A 16,718-nucleotide genomic window follows, 5' to 3' on the forward strand; every position below is an offset into this window, starting at 1 on the left:
TTTCATATTACATGAAAGCCATATATAGAGGTTGATTCTACACTGCAGATTTCTCACTTACCTGATTGCTGACATTGATGTGTTCCATTGCAGAATATCCCTTCCTGAAGCCAGCCTGCTTTTTTTTTTATTATTGAAGTGTTGCACTGATTCTGTTGGAAATTATCTTGAACATTTTATACAATACTGAAAGCAGGGCCTATAGTTCAATTTTTTAACCTCTCCCTTCTGATGGATTAGTTTAATGTTCGCATTCTTCCAGCTCTCTGGCACACTTGAATTCGTGAGGTATTGTGTATGATTCATGGAAGGCGTAATACTAAAAAAAATGAGAAAAGCTTCACTTGGGACTCACCTTTTACATCAAGAAACAGATGGGAAAAAATCACACGTTACACTCCCAATAACACAGAGCTTGTCTTTATTCGAAATAAACATCGGCACATAATAGGAGGCACTTCATTTTCGGCCTTGCACATGTCATACACACCTACAACATATATATGTACATATACACACATAAAGGCATGCAAAATTTAATCAGCAGGTAAAATAAAAGTTTTTGGCACGTAAGAACCCCACAAACTTTCTGTAATACGAATATGAGGCGCCTTTATCTGTAACGTTATCTAGGGCTACGCGTGTACATAATCAGTAATAGATTTCAAAACACAATGTTGAAGTAGATACCACCTCACGTTACCATTAAGTAAACTTGCCCAATTCATCTGGGGCGCCCCGTGTCTCGCAGTTCCGACCGCGAGTCGAACACGTGACCTAGATGCCGTTGCCGCACACCTCAGTGTCCTTGCTAGGCGATAGACACGTCCGTCTTCCTGCCAGGCAGGCTGGAACGGAGTGAGCCGCTAGGGAACAGGTAGGGCCGAATGAGTCCCTACTCCTGCGAGGCCACCGGAGAAAGTCCATCGAGACGTTGCGAGCTGGACACGCTGCGACGGTTCTCCAGCCGTGTGGGATGTGGCTCGGTCCAGAGGTATAGCCTGCGGTAATGTAGAATAATCCACAGAGAGCCTGTACCGTCCACTAGGAGGCAGTAACCTAGAAGTGGTTGGCATGTAAGTAGAGCGTAGCGGATATGGTAGAAACAGTGTCCTCGATCATGACATTTTGCCTATGCGCGTTCAGTCTTTCCTCAACGCGGCGTGCAGTTTTTTTTTTTTTTTTTTGTTGTTGTTGTTGTTGCAGCTCACGTAATGTGTGCCGACTAATTGTCGAACGACACAGATTGCACCTTCGACCCACGGAGCCTGGAGGACCGCGGTGCACGTGATGTTTTGCTAGAAGAATCAATTCGTACTCATAACATTCCCCCTCTTTCGTGCATATCATTATCGTTTTTTCCTAACATGGGAACTTGTGTTAAAGGTAAGCTAGGGCTAAGTCAACGGAATGAAAGACTATAAGGTTGAAGATTAACATACAGGATACTAAAGTAATGTTGAATTGAATTAAAAACAAGTTCGTAATTCGCGATTGGTAGTCAGCCTCTAGGATAACATATACCAAGACAATTTAATCAAAGGTGATCCTGCTCAAGGGAAGAAAATTTACCGGAAAATAAAAGCGGTTGGTTAGCACACGGCACGTGTTACGAAATCGTGATCGGCAGCTTACAGCTATCCACCTTACAGCTATTTCGGCGCATACATTACTCCCCATGCTGAAATACACGTGCTGACACCTATTTACGCGATCAATAAACAAAATGCGCAGATTGGCTTCTTACGTTGGCTGACACCCATCATTCTTCGGAAAGAAGAGTGAAGGGTGCAACGTTAAGGGATAAGAAGAGAGCAGATTGGGTGAAGGAACAAATGCGAGTTAATGCCATCTTAGTTGAAATCAAGAAAAAGAAATGGGCATGGGCAGGGCATGTAATGAGGAGGGAAGATAACCGATGGTCATTAAGGATTACGGACTGGATTCCAAGAGAAGGGAAGTGTAGCAGGGGGCGGCAGAAAGTTAGGTGGGCGGATGAGATCAAACAGCTTGCAAGGACAACATGGCCACAATTAGCACATGACCGGGGTAGTTGGAGAAGTATGGGAGAGGCCTTTGCCCTGCAGTGGGCGTAGCCAGGCTGATGATGATGATAGCCCATTAAAATGTCGGCCCAGCCGAATCCAATCACTTCTCTGAAATGCGGTGGTTCAGCGCGTACGTAACTATATACACATGCTAATGCACTTGGTGACACTGATTTACACGACTGTAACATCGGCTATACCTGTCTGCTCCCTGAACCACACCGATCTCAGCCTATCTCAAAAGCTAACGCCTAAAAAACTTCGTTACATCGCTCTTTGCGCGGTGCTTAACTTGTTCCCCAGCTTCTTTGTTAACCTCAATGTTTCTTGCCCACATGTTAGCACCGGTAGAATGCTATGATAGCACAATTTTTTTTCTCGACAGTCGTAAGCTTCCAGTCACGATTTGGCAATGCCTGCCGTATGCAACCCAACCCACTTTCATTCTTCTGTAAGTTTCCTTCTCATGATCATGGTTCCCTGTGAGCAATCGACCTAGATAAACGTGCTCTTGCACCGACTGCAGAGGCTGACTGGAGCGAAACCATCCGCAAAGGCCGCAGGAACTTTGAGACGAAGAAGACATTTACAAGCGCACTTTATCGCACACGTCTGACGTCAAGAATCACGTGATCCTGTGCTGCAGCTAGCTCGTAGCTTACAGTGCCTCGATACGCTTCCGCGGCCGTACCTGCGCAATAGTGTGTAAGGTTTTTTTGCAAACAGCGCATGTATGATGTACGCGAAAAAGTTGTATATATGTATGGGTCCCTTGCTCGAAATAAAGATTGTTGCAAGTTAGCGCCTGTGTGTGTCACGTCTCACTTTCGTCCTTGTCTTTTTAACGCGCTATAAGCCTCACGTAGAGACCGGATATAGCGTTTGCATCCCGTACTCGCCAACTTCAAAAGAAACTGTCAAGAAGAAAACGGAAAAAGACATGTCTTCGCCTGTTAGCCGCACTTGCGAGAAGGGGCATCTTCGTTCATTTCATTTCAGTCAAGCTTTTACTTTAGTCCAAGTGCTAGCCGCACTGGATTGTCAGCGTCAGGGCGAGGGTCAAGAGTACACGTACACGTTCGAAGTCAAACATAAATTTGTTTTGACCTCAGAAAGCAGCTGCGGTGAGGCGACCTTCTACGAGTCGCATATCAGCGGATTTCCGAGGCACAGTGCTACATGCGTCAAGGAATTGCGAAAGGACTCTTCCTCCGCGGCAGTTTAGTCTTGTACGTCGCGATCTCTTCGCGCTTATGTTTTCGTTCGAAGCGTCGACGATTGCCTGCGCAATTGCTTCGCCAAGCTCGGATAGAGATATATGCGCACTTCATAACGCGGCGCCGCTAAAAGGAAAGCACTCAGAAGCGTAGGCCGCGAGGACCGTTGACCTTGCACAAAAAAAAAAAAAGAAAGAGAGAGATCGAAGGGTTTTCGGTGGCGTGCGAGCGACCGGGCTTTATTTTACCTGGCCCACGCACTTTCCGCCTTTGCGGCCGCTCGCTCGGCTTGTTCTATTATCTCGGCCATCTCGCATTCTGTTCGCGGGTCGCCGCCATCTGTTGTGCCCTTCGCGACCCTCGAGACGCACATATGTAACTGCACGGTACAGACAAAAGTTACCTGTACCTCGCGGTACAGCGCACTTGTGCTGTTCCTATAGCCCTGGAGACGGGTTGCGTTCAGTGTTGACATGCCCTTGACATTCAACTCTGCAGCTACAGCTGCCGTATGGACTATCTCCGGTGCGAAATGATTTAGTAGTAGTAGTAGTAGTAGTATAGTCTTGTTATAAGAAGAAGTACACGGTAGAACTGGTATACCTAGTAAGAGATGTAGCAATAATACAGCAGCACGAATACAGTAACAGTATTATGCAGTCGAACGCCTCTATAACGAAGTGCGTGAAGCCTCCGAAATCGTTCGTTATACAGGTCACTTCGTTGTAAAGGTAGCGCACTGCACGGCTCACAATACAACCGGGGCATAATTATTAATTCGTTATGCATTTCATTGCACAAGCGCTCGACTGTATTAGTACGAGAAGCAATGCAACTGATAGCAGTAGTAGAGGTACTACTAGTAATAGCACCACCACTACAGTAGCAGTACTATATTAGTAAGAGCAGCAGTGCGACTGATAGTAGTAGTAGTAGAAGAAGTATTAGTATTAGTAGTAGTAGTAGTAGTAGTAGTAGTAGTAGTAGTAGTAGTAGTAGTAGTAGTAGTAGTAGTAGTAGTAGTAGTAAGGTTGCCGATTCTTGAGTGAACTAAGTTGGGACGGGGCAGGGGGTGGGGAAGGGGTGTTGCGGCTGGCGACGACCGACTTTGTCAGTGCCAGGAGCTCCCATTCTGCACGCGCAACGAAGTTAAAGAAATTTGTTTAGCCCTACCGTGCCACGATTCACAACAAGAAATATGCAGTACCTGAATAGCACTGCTATCCATACGGATAGAGGTATTGCGGGCGGTCAGTACCTACAAGAGAACTGGAACCGAGAAGAAAACGATAAAAACGAAACAGTCTTTACATTTATGAGAATGATATAGAACCTATTAATTAATTATGCCTAGTAAGGTATTACGGTGCTGTCGACGCGCATTAACCGTTTTACGAGCCTTTCGAACGTGTTTACAAGTGTTTACGGTTTGTTTCTCTGAGTTCCGGTATATCATAGGCGCTGTTATTCAAAGTGAACCACGAAATGCGGTCTCCACGCGAGATTTGAGCACCAATGAGCGTTGAGCGAACTTAAAAGCTGCTTTTCGAAGTTGCAGACACAAACATGCGCGTCATTGCATTTTTTTTGTTAAGCTTCCCATAGATGTCAACCGAAAGGGTTGCTGCTCTTGCTTATTACGGAAGTTCCTTGATCTAGTGCAGGCGCATATGCCTGTCGCGGAAGTACCGCTTCGATGAGTAGGTGCTCCGCATCACATGGGAAACAGCCGCGAGTTGTCTGTCGCTTCGGCTCGAAGGGCTTCCGCGCATCCATTAACGAATGCTGTTACCCACACATGACCACAGGAATATGTAAGCGCACGAAAAGTTGGATAAGTTAGCGTGCGCATATTTTAATAGTACGCTTGAAGTATTACAGAAAGTTTTGTCATGGTTGTTTTACACGCAGGCACGCACACGTGAAGCGGAAGTGCTAGGCGATGTAGTGAAACATTAGTAGGTGTTCGTTACGTAACGTACCTTCTTGCCCCGATTGGCTCTTCTGGTACGGCGAGGCGTCCAAGTGGTGCCTCGTTTCTGGTGACGTCGCTTTTCAATGTCAAAGTAAACCTTTATGTCAACGTATTTCTTTTTGCCAGAAAGGGCGATGTTTCGCTGTCCAGTGCTTCCGCAAACACACCCACCCTCCTTCTGTCTGTCTGTACATAGCCTAGCGCACTTTCAACGCCCGAGGTCGTGTTCATGGACCGTAATAAATTGTCTCTTACTGTCCAACGCCACTCCCACTGTTGCGGAAGTTTGATCGAAGGGCGCCAAGCAGGCGCCGATCTGGAAGGTCAAATTATATAAGTTCAGGGGAAAACAACAACACGAAGCCTCCATGAATCCTGAAACAGAAGCTTGGTGGAAGCAGCGACGTCGTTTACGACCACCAGAAGAGGGAGAGAAACAAGCCGAACTCCTAGCCTGATCCAGTGGAAGAGCCGTTCGGCTGACACGAATAAGCAGTGGCATTGGGTGGCTTAAGCAGACGACAGATAGTGTAGGCGCCTGCTTCTTTCTATGGCATCGGCTTGGCCGACTGAAACAGACGACAGATTGTATAGAGGCGTGCGCGCTCTATACTGGCGGCCGAAGCAAGAAGCCAAAAGCCGACGAGCAAGACGAAAACGCGGCTCACGTTTGGGCTTTTGTATATAGGGCAGAGGGGAGCCTGGTGCAGTCCCCGTACCGAACAAGGTCGCCCGCGAAGTTGTTGGAGAAGGGGTGAGGGGAGAGGGGGGGGTCACGCTCCATTGAGCAAACTGCCGATGCGTCCAGAATGGACGAAAGCGTTCCGACGACGTCGGCCAGCGGCGCTCTGTTTTCTTCGCTCTGCTCGAGCTCTCTCTCCCCCTTTCCTTTTTTTTATTTCTTATGCCTTTCATTTTGAGACGTGGTCGATAAATAGCCGTCCGAGGGGCGACCTTACCAGTGGACTGTTTTCTATTGTTTAACGACTTTGGTGGGGATTTATTTTCTGGCTCCGCGCTCCGCTCCCTGACTGCTGCCGGTGCCGATTAGCGTTGTTTTTTCGTCTGCAAGCCAGCTGGGCCGACGTCGTCTGTTCGCGCTGCCGTTGCGCCACTTTCATTCTTGCTTTCGTCTGTTTTCGTTTTGCTTCGTCTTCTGCAACTCGCCCTGCACTTTATTTCGAAAGTATACGAATCGAGGGGAAACGGTGCCCTCCTGGTACACTAGGCTCACTGACTCGGAAAATAATTGCCGCCCATCGTAAAAAGGCAGGACATGGGGCGGTATTTATGCGCTGGGCTCGATAAGGACCGTGACGTATCGTGAAAGCTGCGCCCGTTATGAGCTGACGTCATCGTGGCCGCCATGTTGCAACACGGTGAAAATCTGCACGCTGTCACGATCACGTTATCTCCGACGGTGACATTAAAGCTGTGAATAGAAAGGTGCCATACGGCGTACATGACGCCACTTCACTAATACATGTATGTGTCTGTATACTCTCGGCCTGCACTAACGTCACCCTAACCTTGCGTGACCAGCACGACGAGAAGCGGCGTCCCTGACCTGAAGTGCAAGCCCTGGCTCAAGCTAATAATGGGGGGGGGGGGGGGCCCAATTCACACACACACACAAAAAGCCTGCATTTAGAACCTCTATCTCCGTTGAACATTTCGAGACCGCCCGGACCATTCTGTATCATATGTCGCAACTGCTTACAGATAGAAGTTAGTCGCCGCTGAGTGATTGCGGAAGTACGTGACCTATTCTACAGAAAAGGCTGATGAAAACGTGATGTCACGTCAAGGTTGCCACGCAGGCAAAGGAAGACGGTCGTCACCGACGCGGGATTTGCGCAAAGGGCATTGGCGACGTAATTATAGCAGTTACGACAAAGTTTGACGTCATGAGCTATGTAAATACGCAAGACGACACGTTGGCAGAAGTAAATTTAAGCTCATTAGTCTGTGCACATATATATGTATATACAGACTGTTATACGGACTCTCAATCCACATACAGCTTATTAAAAGAAAATGAGACAGTTGGTTTTAAAATTGCATACGACCTCGAAATTCCTTGCACATCTAAACAGACTATTGTTTCAAAGTTGTATATGAGGTCTTAACCTCGCAGAAATATTTTAGTACTTCTATAGAAATTCTACGGATGTGATAAAATACATGTGATATCACGGGCAATCTGTCAAATTAGGGTCTTAAGAGTCTGTGTGCACCAGCGCCTAAACCCTTCTACACACAAACACGCAACCTGTTTGCAAGCCTGCAAATCACAATAGACTTGTGAAAATTTTGACTTTAGACATGTGAGAAGATGTGAGAAATAACTTTGTGAAGAGCTTTTGTCCGTTAACCAGCCGCATACTTGAAATTATCAAAAGAGCATTAGAAGGCAAAACAGACCTTCAAATCTATAAGTACTCGCAGGATGTATAAGCAAGCGTTTATAGAGGTACAATTATGATAAGAGACCAGAACTTTAGACAAGGGACTTATTTTTTCTTACGTACTTATCGTGCCTATTAAACACATAAGCACGAACTATGGGACTGAAATCATTTTAATGGCACTTATACATTTTATAGTGCCCATAAAATGGGCACAACGCCTATTTTTATGTTGGAGCATATTTGGGGTTTTCAGAGCCTAGAACTGCATTTTTCCGTGTTTTGTCCCAAATGAAGGCAATCGATCATTACCACAAACACTTTGTCGATATAAAGTCTGTTATCAACACCCTTGCAGTGGACACGGATGCCGATGTGAAAAGAGATAAAACTGTTGTACGCGACAATATACCACGTGTCTTTTTTAGCTGCACCACCTTTTTAAAAGTTCCCTGTGGCGGATAGCACAATTCTAGCCCTTGAGCTAAATTTCTAGAAGAAATCAACATGCCTGACTGAATAATTAACATAATTACACGAATGAGATTTTTACTTAATTAATTTACGGCAAAAATATCGAAACCGCGGTGCCATCCTCAGTATTCGTTTCAAGTGGATATGCCTCGCAAGCCCACTAGCTACAATTCGTAGATTGAAAAGCGTGCTGTAAAGTAATCCATCAAAATTAATTTGAGTATTTATGTTAATTATTCGACTAAGAATTTTGATTTCTCGTAGAAGTAATGGCCGCCTCATCGAGTAATTTAGAAGAAGGGTTAGAATTAGGCTATCGTCCTCAGGAAATTTTCAAAAAATTGGTGTGCTTAAAAACAATACAAAAAAGAAGCAAGAAACTATATTCGGAGGCGACAGCGCACTTGTGGGTTCACTTCATGTTTTTTAGCGGACATCATCGAGAAGCTTAGAAGATTGAGCTCAATTCTGACCCCAAATGTGGGGCGCATTTTGGATGTTCAGGGAAGATTCGTCACCATCGTCAATGGACATAATGCTGATAGAATTAGTCCGAAACTTAAATCTGTCTGCGACGAAAATCCCGGATTTTCGCTACTGAAGAGCTGTCAAACGCCCTTACGAGCAAACATGCTCGTAATATCATGCTAAAAGCCACGAGCATGGCTTGAAAGTGTTTCAAGGTTAGGCCTGAGGGCGCGGGATCGAATCCCGGCCGCGGCGGCCGAATTTCGATGGGGGCGGCTAGATGCAGAAGTACAACAGTGTACCGTGTATTGGGGGCGCACGTTAATGACCCTCCAGATGACCAAATTTAATACGGTGTCCCCCATTACGGCGTACCTAATAATCATGTCGTGGTTTTGACATGTAAAATCCTAGAGTTTGATTTTAAGAGGAAGCTTTAGCTCGGGTGCTCCTATCTAAATACACGTAAAAGGAGAATTCGTTTTTCTCGGCAACCACTGCACCAACTTTGGCGAGGTTTATTGCATTTAAAGGAAAAACTGAAAATATAGTAACTGTTGGTTTCGAATTTTTTATTTATTCGTCAATCTTTTCATTAAATATTGGCAAAAATCCAAAATTTTCAGAAAGCGAAACTATGAAGTTGACAACTCTGTAATTCAGCAATGAAAAGTGTTATCACAATTCTGTGAATCGCATCCAATAGTACATCTAAAGCGGACAAAATTGATGTCACACATGAATCTAAAAAAAAACGGTAATATGAAAATACAGGTTTTGCAGAACTCTTGCACACAACGTAACAAATTCACGTAATTCCTTCCTTCACGCAAGATACAAAATGACATATCGAATGTGTGCGCTTTCAATGATCTAATGGGTGCCGTTTACAGATCCGCGATAGCTGTTCTTGATGCAGAGCTATTAATTTGTACACTTCGTGCTTCTACATTTTTTTAACTTTCGAATTTTTGAAAATCTCTTTCAGGAAATTCAGGCCCTAAATCGAAATTCCGCTTCCAACAGTCACTAGAATTTAACTTTCTCTCTCAAATGTGGCAAATTTCCTTAAAATCGGTCCAGGCGTCATCTCAGAAAAACGTTTTTGCGCTTTACATGTATTCCAATGGGCCGCGTCGGAGCTGGGCCCGAGCTAAAGCTTCCTCTTAACGCTGCGCGTACGAATGGCACGGGGATAAAGGCACCTGTCCCTCGGTGGTAGCGGTTGCGGAAATTGCGACGCCGTGCTAATTCTTCGCATTTATCGTTTTAAGCACGACGGGTTTGTGCGACCATCTGTGACTATTCATGCAATTTCTGTAAGAACAAACGCGTCAGTGAACTCACCGCTAATTTCCTTCTTTCCTTCCCTCCTCTCTCTCCCGGTCAACTTTGTTTTCCCCTTTCCCATTCCCCCGGTGTAGGGTAGCCAACCGGACGCTATTCTGGTTAACCTCCCGGCCTTCTGCTTTTCTCTTTCCCTTCCTCCTATCGTTCTAACCCGCGCTTCGTTTGGCTTCGGCTCAGCCGGTGCTGGAGAGCTAGCCCGCTGTTCGCATTTTCCGGCGTGGAATCGCTCTGCAGGCACGCGCTTTGCCGACTGAAGACTTGCGTGCACGAGAGATTACAAGCTGCTGAGACAAAAAAGAAAAAGTCGAACGGAAACACGAAATAAGTGAGCGCCGGAGTAAGTGTAGCGTAACCATGGAAACCGAGAAGGGCGAATAATAGGGAGGCAAATGAAATTGCGCGTCGCTCTCAGAATTCCCGCAATTGTGCTCGCGTCCCCAAGCGCGCGATCTGAGGGGCATGGTGCAACCGCCCGGCGGGTTGCCCTTTGCGCTTGGTTGCTCGCGCCCATTGTATTAGGCCGGCCCGGCTTGGAACGCCGACGCAAGAAGAAGCGTGCGGCGAACGTAACTGTGCGTGTAATTCACTGTATCGGCTGCGCGCGTGAGGGGTGCACTGACTTATGCAGATCGTGACGATAACAATTGGTGAATCCTTGTATGGTGCACCGAGGAGCGCCAAGAGCACGCTTTGCGAACAAACAGAAAAAAAAAAGAAGCCGGGGAGGGACGGGGGTTTCGACAACGGGCGAAGAACGTGACATTTACAGTGGTAAAACGTATAACCCGTGTGTAAAGCGGCACTAAAAATCAACTATACCTAATAAGTATCTGAAAAGTACGTTCACCAGAAAATATATCTATCTATCTAAATAGTATAAGCTCAGAAGCCCACATGTTGTCTATACTACGTAGACAGTCTGTAGACCATACCGATACATATATATACGGACCTCCTGATATATCAAAAATATATTGCATGATGGTTGCATCGTAGTAAAAAAAGAACATAAATGATTGCCACGAATTACAGAATACCGGAATACAAACGTCGCGCTACGAACTATTGAAAAGCGCAATCCCTTTCTGTGGGCGCCCGTTCTGGTAATGAGGAGCGAATTTGCGGCACAAAGGCGCCTATATCCGGCCCCGCTGTAATTGTGCACATATTGATAACGGCGTCCATTATTATCGTTATCTCCGGCCGCGACCTTGCGCACGTTTGTTCAGGAAACGTCACTGTCGAAATTGAAATGGCTTGCCTATTGATGGCTTCACGGGGCACCGGAACTGCTGCAGCGTTTGCGCAACGTTCGACGCCACTTTCACGTTAGAACCACAACGCGTACCCGCCGTGGTTGCTCAGTGGCTATGGTGTTAGGCTATTGAGCACAAGGTCGCGGGATCGAATCCCGGCCACGGCGGCCGCATTTCGATGGAGGCGAAATGCGAAAACACCCGTGTACTTAGATTTAGGTTCACGTTGAAGAACCCCAGGTGGTCGAAATTTCCGGAGTCCTCCACTACGGCGTGCCTCATAATCATAAAGTGGTTTTGGCACGTAAAATCCCATAATTTAATTTTCAACCACAACGCGTGCCGACTGAAGTGTTCCAAAACCTTACTTATTTGAGAATTCACATGGCAGAAGGCAACGATGAAATGACGGATGGATGGATGCTATGAGCGCCCCCTTTGAAACGGGGCGATGGGTTGCGCCACCAAGCTCTTTTTGTTATTTTGCGCAGTGTCTTACCTATCTTTTAACAGATAAAAATTCTCAGCGTCAAACTTTCTGAAGCATTATTGGGAACTTTGTTTTTCGTACGCCTATGTTGTTTGTGGTCTCCCTCCTTTCCTGCCACCAAACCTCCAATCGCCTTTTACTAATCTCTACTGCGGACATGTTTACTTACCCCCTGCTATCGCTGAACCCAAGGGCTTCAAGGAGGATAACGCACCCGTCGGAATGTGGTCGCCGAGGCTGGGATTGTAAATGTGTCAGCAGTGGCCGATTCCCAGAGCAGCAGAGAGCGAGGTCACGCGGGTTTTACGTAAGCAACGTCCGCTTTGGCGCGGGCGATTTAAATTGTGGAGTAGCAGCCGGACACCATCGGTGGCAATTTTCCACGCAATGAACTCGCGTAAGGGCACACAGGAAACGGTGATAGACTTCTAGTCGAATAATATATCGATCTAACCCGGTTTAATATTTTCCTTTAGCATCCGTTTACGTGAAGAGAATGGGAAGGCAAGGTCCAGCTCTTTAGGGCAGGCTGTCCCACAGTCTGAAACTCTACGAGGAAAAGAGGAAAAAAAAAGACAGGAAACGAACATAAAGATACACCACGCACGCAATGTAAACACATGCAAAAAACACACATGCTTTTGTGGTTGTTGCCGTCGTCGTCCTGCCGGTGTGTTTTTTGCGTTTTATCTTTCTCAAGTGGACCATATTATGAAGGAGAGTGTTACACGCTCTTAAAAAAAGGGTCGTGGTAGTTACTACCCAGTGTCACACCATTTGCTACCTTGGTGTGACTTTAGCTCGCAACGACAGAGTTAGCAACAGCACTGACTGAACGACGTAGTTTCTGCTACTAATTGGTATCGGCTACCAATTCCTAACGCAGTTAGCACCACCGAATTCAAAGTTCCTATCCTATACCACACATATGGGACGCACTCTGGAATACGCCCCACGGCTCGTCTGATGCATGCAGCAGGTGCGAGAATCTTTGTGTCAGGTGGCTCTATGACTGCGTTTGGAACTGGTAACCGAGAACCATTAGGTAACAGTGACTCTCTATCGCTACCAACTGCGGTTGTACTAAAGTAACGAATGGTGTGACACTAAGTAGTGTTATGATCGACCTGTCGGGTGTGAAAGACATTCAAGGGGGCGTCCCCATATCAACATAATTGCCCTCTTCTCCGAAGCGGCGCCAATCCTTTTATTCCCGAGCTGACACAAAGGGATGGACTAGGAGAAGGCAAATCGAAGGGCGGGAGGCCGTCGACGACAGAGCCTGACGAATGCACAAATGCTTCATAAGGCTCCCTGGGAAGACGTCGACAACCACGTGACCGAAAGGGGTAATTAAGGCCGTCTTAGCCCCCGTACGATTGACCTGTCAAGTGTGAGGAGCGTTCAAGCTGGCTTCCCCATGTCGACATAATTGCCCTCTTCTCCGAAACAGCGTCAACCCCTTTTCACTCCAGCTGACAGAAAGGGACGGATGAAGGAAAGAAAACCTGAAGGGCGCTGGGTCGACGGCAGAACCTACTTCCACAGGCTCCCCACGATGACGTCGACAACCAAATGACCGCCAGGGATTATTTAAGGCCGTCCCGGCCCCCGTGTTAATCAGAACAGCTCGAGACTCGGATGAGATTCACAACCGTGTGCCAATGAAGTGAATGAAGTGAATACAATCACTTCACTTCGTTCACTTCATTGGTACATGGTTGCCATTTTCATCCAAGTGAATACAACCTTTTCCACTTTTTTTTTTTTCATCATCACTGTGCCCGGCTTCGTCGTCGTTTCCTTATTCTTGCGGTGAAGACCAACCTCACTCGATCGAGATCATAACAGTAGTGGGTACTACGACCTTTTTCTTCTTTTTTAAAGAGTCTATAGGCTTTCAGATTTTTTTTTTGTTCAGCGAAAGTAAAGTGTGCTGACCCGTGACAGCCTCCGCGCCCGTATACAACCCCGATCGAAGCAGCTATCTACACCGCAAGCGCGGCCCAACTAAAATGACCTTTATGTATACACCACGCCGCGCGTTGGCCGAGTAAATAGCGCCTTGAAATCGTCCGCCACCGCGCGCACGCACGCGAGCGCGCTGGAGGAAGGACTTTTCGAAGCGGGAAATTACCGTGTTTACGGTCCGCGTACGGGCACCGCGGCGCGGACACCCTTCACGTAGCGCGCCCGCACATTAGCCCTTATCGCCTTTTGATTTGCATGTTCCCCCACTGCCATGCACCAGCAATGTCCCACGCGCATACGATAAGTTATACTGAGCAACATGATCTGGCTGTGCCGTTAGCGGGTCGATTAGCTTGTGCAATATGCTTACGCACGTGCCACACACACACACACACACACACACATACACACACAATATATATATATATATGCATATACGTATGTGCATACTAGTACAGGACATTCTAGTCGTTTACCCGATGAGGTGTCCTCCCCGCGCGCACATGTTTCAGCTTTGCGTTACACGCGCAGCTTTTGACAAATCGTCGCCGATCTACGTACGCGTATAATATAACCACCGGCCTCCGTTGGCTGCGCACAGAGCTAATGCATTCCAAGTTACCATGTCTCCAGTGCGTACCTTCAACCTAAACCGATATAATTTAACCGTGCCACCCAAATCGATTGTGTATACATCCCGCACCCCTCTGTCGGCGTAAAAAAAAAAGAAATAATAGTAATAGTTCGTGCAGTTTAACGTCCCGGTATGACGTACGGTGGGTTATCGGGGAGGTCGTAGTGTGGAGCTCTGCATCAATTTTGACCACCTTATGTAGGCTTTCTTTAACGAGCACCGAAATCACGGTATACGCGCGAGCGCTTTTTGCATTGCACGCCCATTGCAACGCGGTCGACGTTGGCTGACACTCGAACCCGCCACCTCGCGGCCTTCAACGCAACGCCGTATATATATATATATATATATATATATATATATATATATATATATATAGGCCGATAGCATCTTTTTGTGTCGTCCGCCATTCCAGCTAAAGCTGTGTTTCACAATTCCTTTCACTCTGGCCATAGAGGATGCCTCGATCTGTCTTCCCATTTTTCTTTTCTTTTTCTTTCCTTTGCTTTTTTAAATTAATGTTCGCAGCTAGCCAGCCGGCTCTGTGGCGAAGGACGGCGGCGCCAACAGAACGACACTGGCACAAGACGCCGATGCGTACCACCTGCTCTGCCCTCGCCCAGTCGCAAGATGCATCCGGGACCCCTTGATCAGACAACCTGTGCTCGGCAGTGACCGTCGATGTCGATTTCAGCAAGCGGATTCAAAATGACTCTCAGTACAGACCGTTACTGGTCTTCCTGAACGATGCGACGATGCCGAGTTGCATCCTATTATATATATGTTACAGTGTCTTGACACTTACATGTTCAACGTATAATATGCGCTTTACTGAATTAAATGACTCAAAATGCTGGTTTATGCGCACCTAACTTAATTCAAAGTTTCATAGTTGTGCATTGGATGTGCCGTAGTGAAGTTCCAGCCATTAGAACATAGCTCAACAAACCATTTAACAGTTGAACCATTGCTTTACTAATTAGGCTATACCTCAAATAACACGTCACTGTTTGCTTGTTTTGTACGATTGTACTTTCCGAGGCTAGGAATCAAGGTCAACAATTCGTTCCGATTTTTCTTGGTGCAGACCTGTGCGTGAGCATTACAGGGTTACGACCGCCCGCCTCGAAAAAATAAATAATAAAGTAAAATAAGTTGGAAACACAGTGAGAACTGGGGAGGGAGGAGGGATCCGGCCGGATTTAGAAAGAATACCAGCCAGAGGGGTCACGAGGCGGAACACTTCCGGTTACTCCCTTGGGCTTTACGGGTCAAATAGGCACATAATCCTTCCTCACTGCGTCTCCGTTGCTTTAACCGCGAACAATGGCATGAGTCAGTGCTTAATCACCAGAGAAGGGTGGGCCTGCGAGCGCTCAAGGTCACGAGGCCATCGACGTCTGTACTGTCGAACGACGTACAGTGATCGGAATATTGGCCGTAACGGCTTAGTTGGGCGAGCTGGGCGAGCATAACCATTTAAAATGCGCGATGCCCCTGGTAAACGCAGACAGTTGATTAGAGGGCCAAATAAAGAAGGTTCAACGTAGACAGGTCCACCCATTGCTATGCCGTCGATGGTATTTTCCCAGCTATGACCGGCTGGTACATTTCGACGCAGTTTTTGCTTACGTGGCTAAAAATGAACTGTTCTTTAATCGAGTTGCACATGAATAATTTGGACAAAATCAGTTCTGTGGATGCCCGCAGGAAAAACTTTCATTCACCCCGACTGCAGCCTGTGAAGCTACAAAAGAAAAAAACATACAAGAAGGGTTTCTCATGAAGAAAGCTTCGCAGTTGAAAAAAAAAATTCCTCTTGGTACGGGGAGATCGAACCCGGGACCAATGCCTTCCCGGGGTGGTCGCTCTACCGCCTGAGCTAACCAGGAGATTCGTACACGTAGCGGAACCACGATGAGGACAGGAGTAAAGGTGCATACAGTCAAACCTCGTTATAATGTAACGGGATGACACGAAATAATGGATATAACGAAGTAAGTGAAATTCTCTTTGAAATCCTTATAGAGATTCATACTACAGTTCATGCAATAGTGTATATAACGAAGTAATTGATATATCAAAGTAATTATGGCTCCCTCTCCGAATTCGCTATAACGAGGTTTTACTTATAAACATACAACGGGGGCCAATGTGTGCCTTTATTCGTGTCCTCCTCTTTACTTCATGCCGCTTACGTATCTGTTAGATAGAGAGATTGTTTGAAAGAGAAAAATAAAGCCTGCTGACCACACCATATCGGTCTAGCTCGCGGTTGACACCTGAACATCAGTCAGCAGTGTCGGGAAGGGCGACAAGGGACGGAAAGATGGCACAGTCTTAAAAGAGCTGCACCCGTTGGGGTGTATATTTGTCCCACAACCGTAATCGTCACCTGCCTTGCTTGCGTTTCCTTTCTTGAAAACT

At 46.6% G+C, this 16,718-nt stretch overlaps 1 long non-coding RNA gene across 2 annotated transcripts in view; it reads right to left on the reverse strand.

The window, feature by feature from the left end:
• Nucleotides 1-404: 404 nt before the first annotated feature.
• Nucleotides 405-16,718, reverse strand: part of LOC129383891 (uncharacterized) — a 36,432-nt gene continuing 20,118 nt past the window's right edge. For both annotated transcript variants that reach the window (XR_008611715.2, XR_008611716.1), the window contains exon 2: nt 405-1,001. This is a non-coding gene — a long non-coding RNA (uncharacterized lncRNA). The remainder of the gene's footprint in view (nt 1,002-16,718) is intronic.

The sequence above is a fragment of the Dermacentor andersoni genome, chromosome 9 (genome assembly GCF_023375885.2).
Source record: "Dermacentor andersoni chromosome 9, qqDerAnde1_hic_scaffold, whole genome shotgun sequence".
NCBI classification, from domain to species: domain Eukaryota; kingdom Metazoa; phylum Arthropoda; class Arachnida; order Ixodida; family Ixodidae; genus Dermacentor; species Dermacentor andersoni.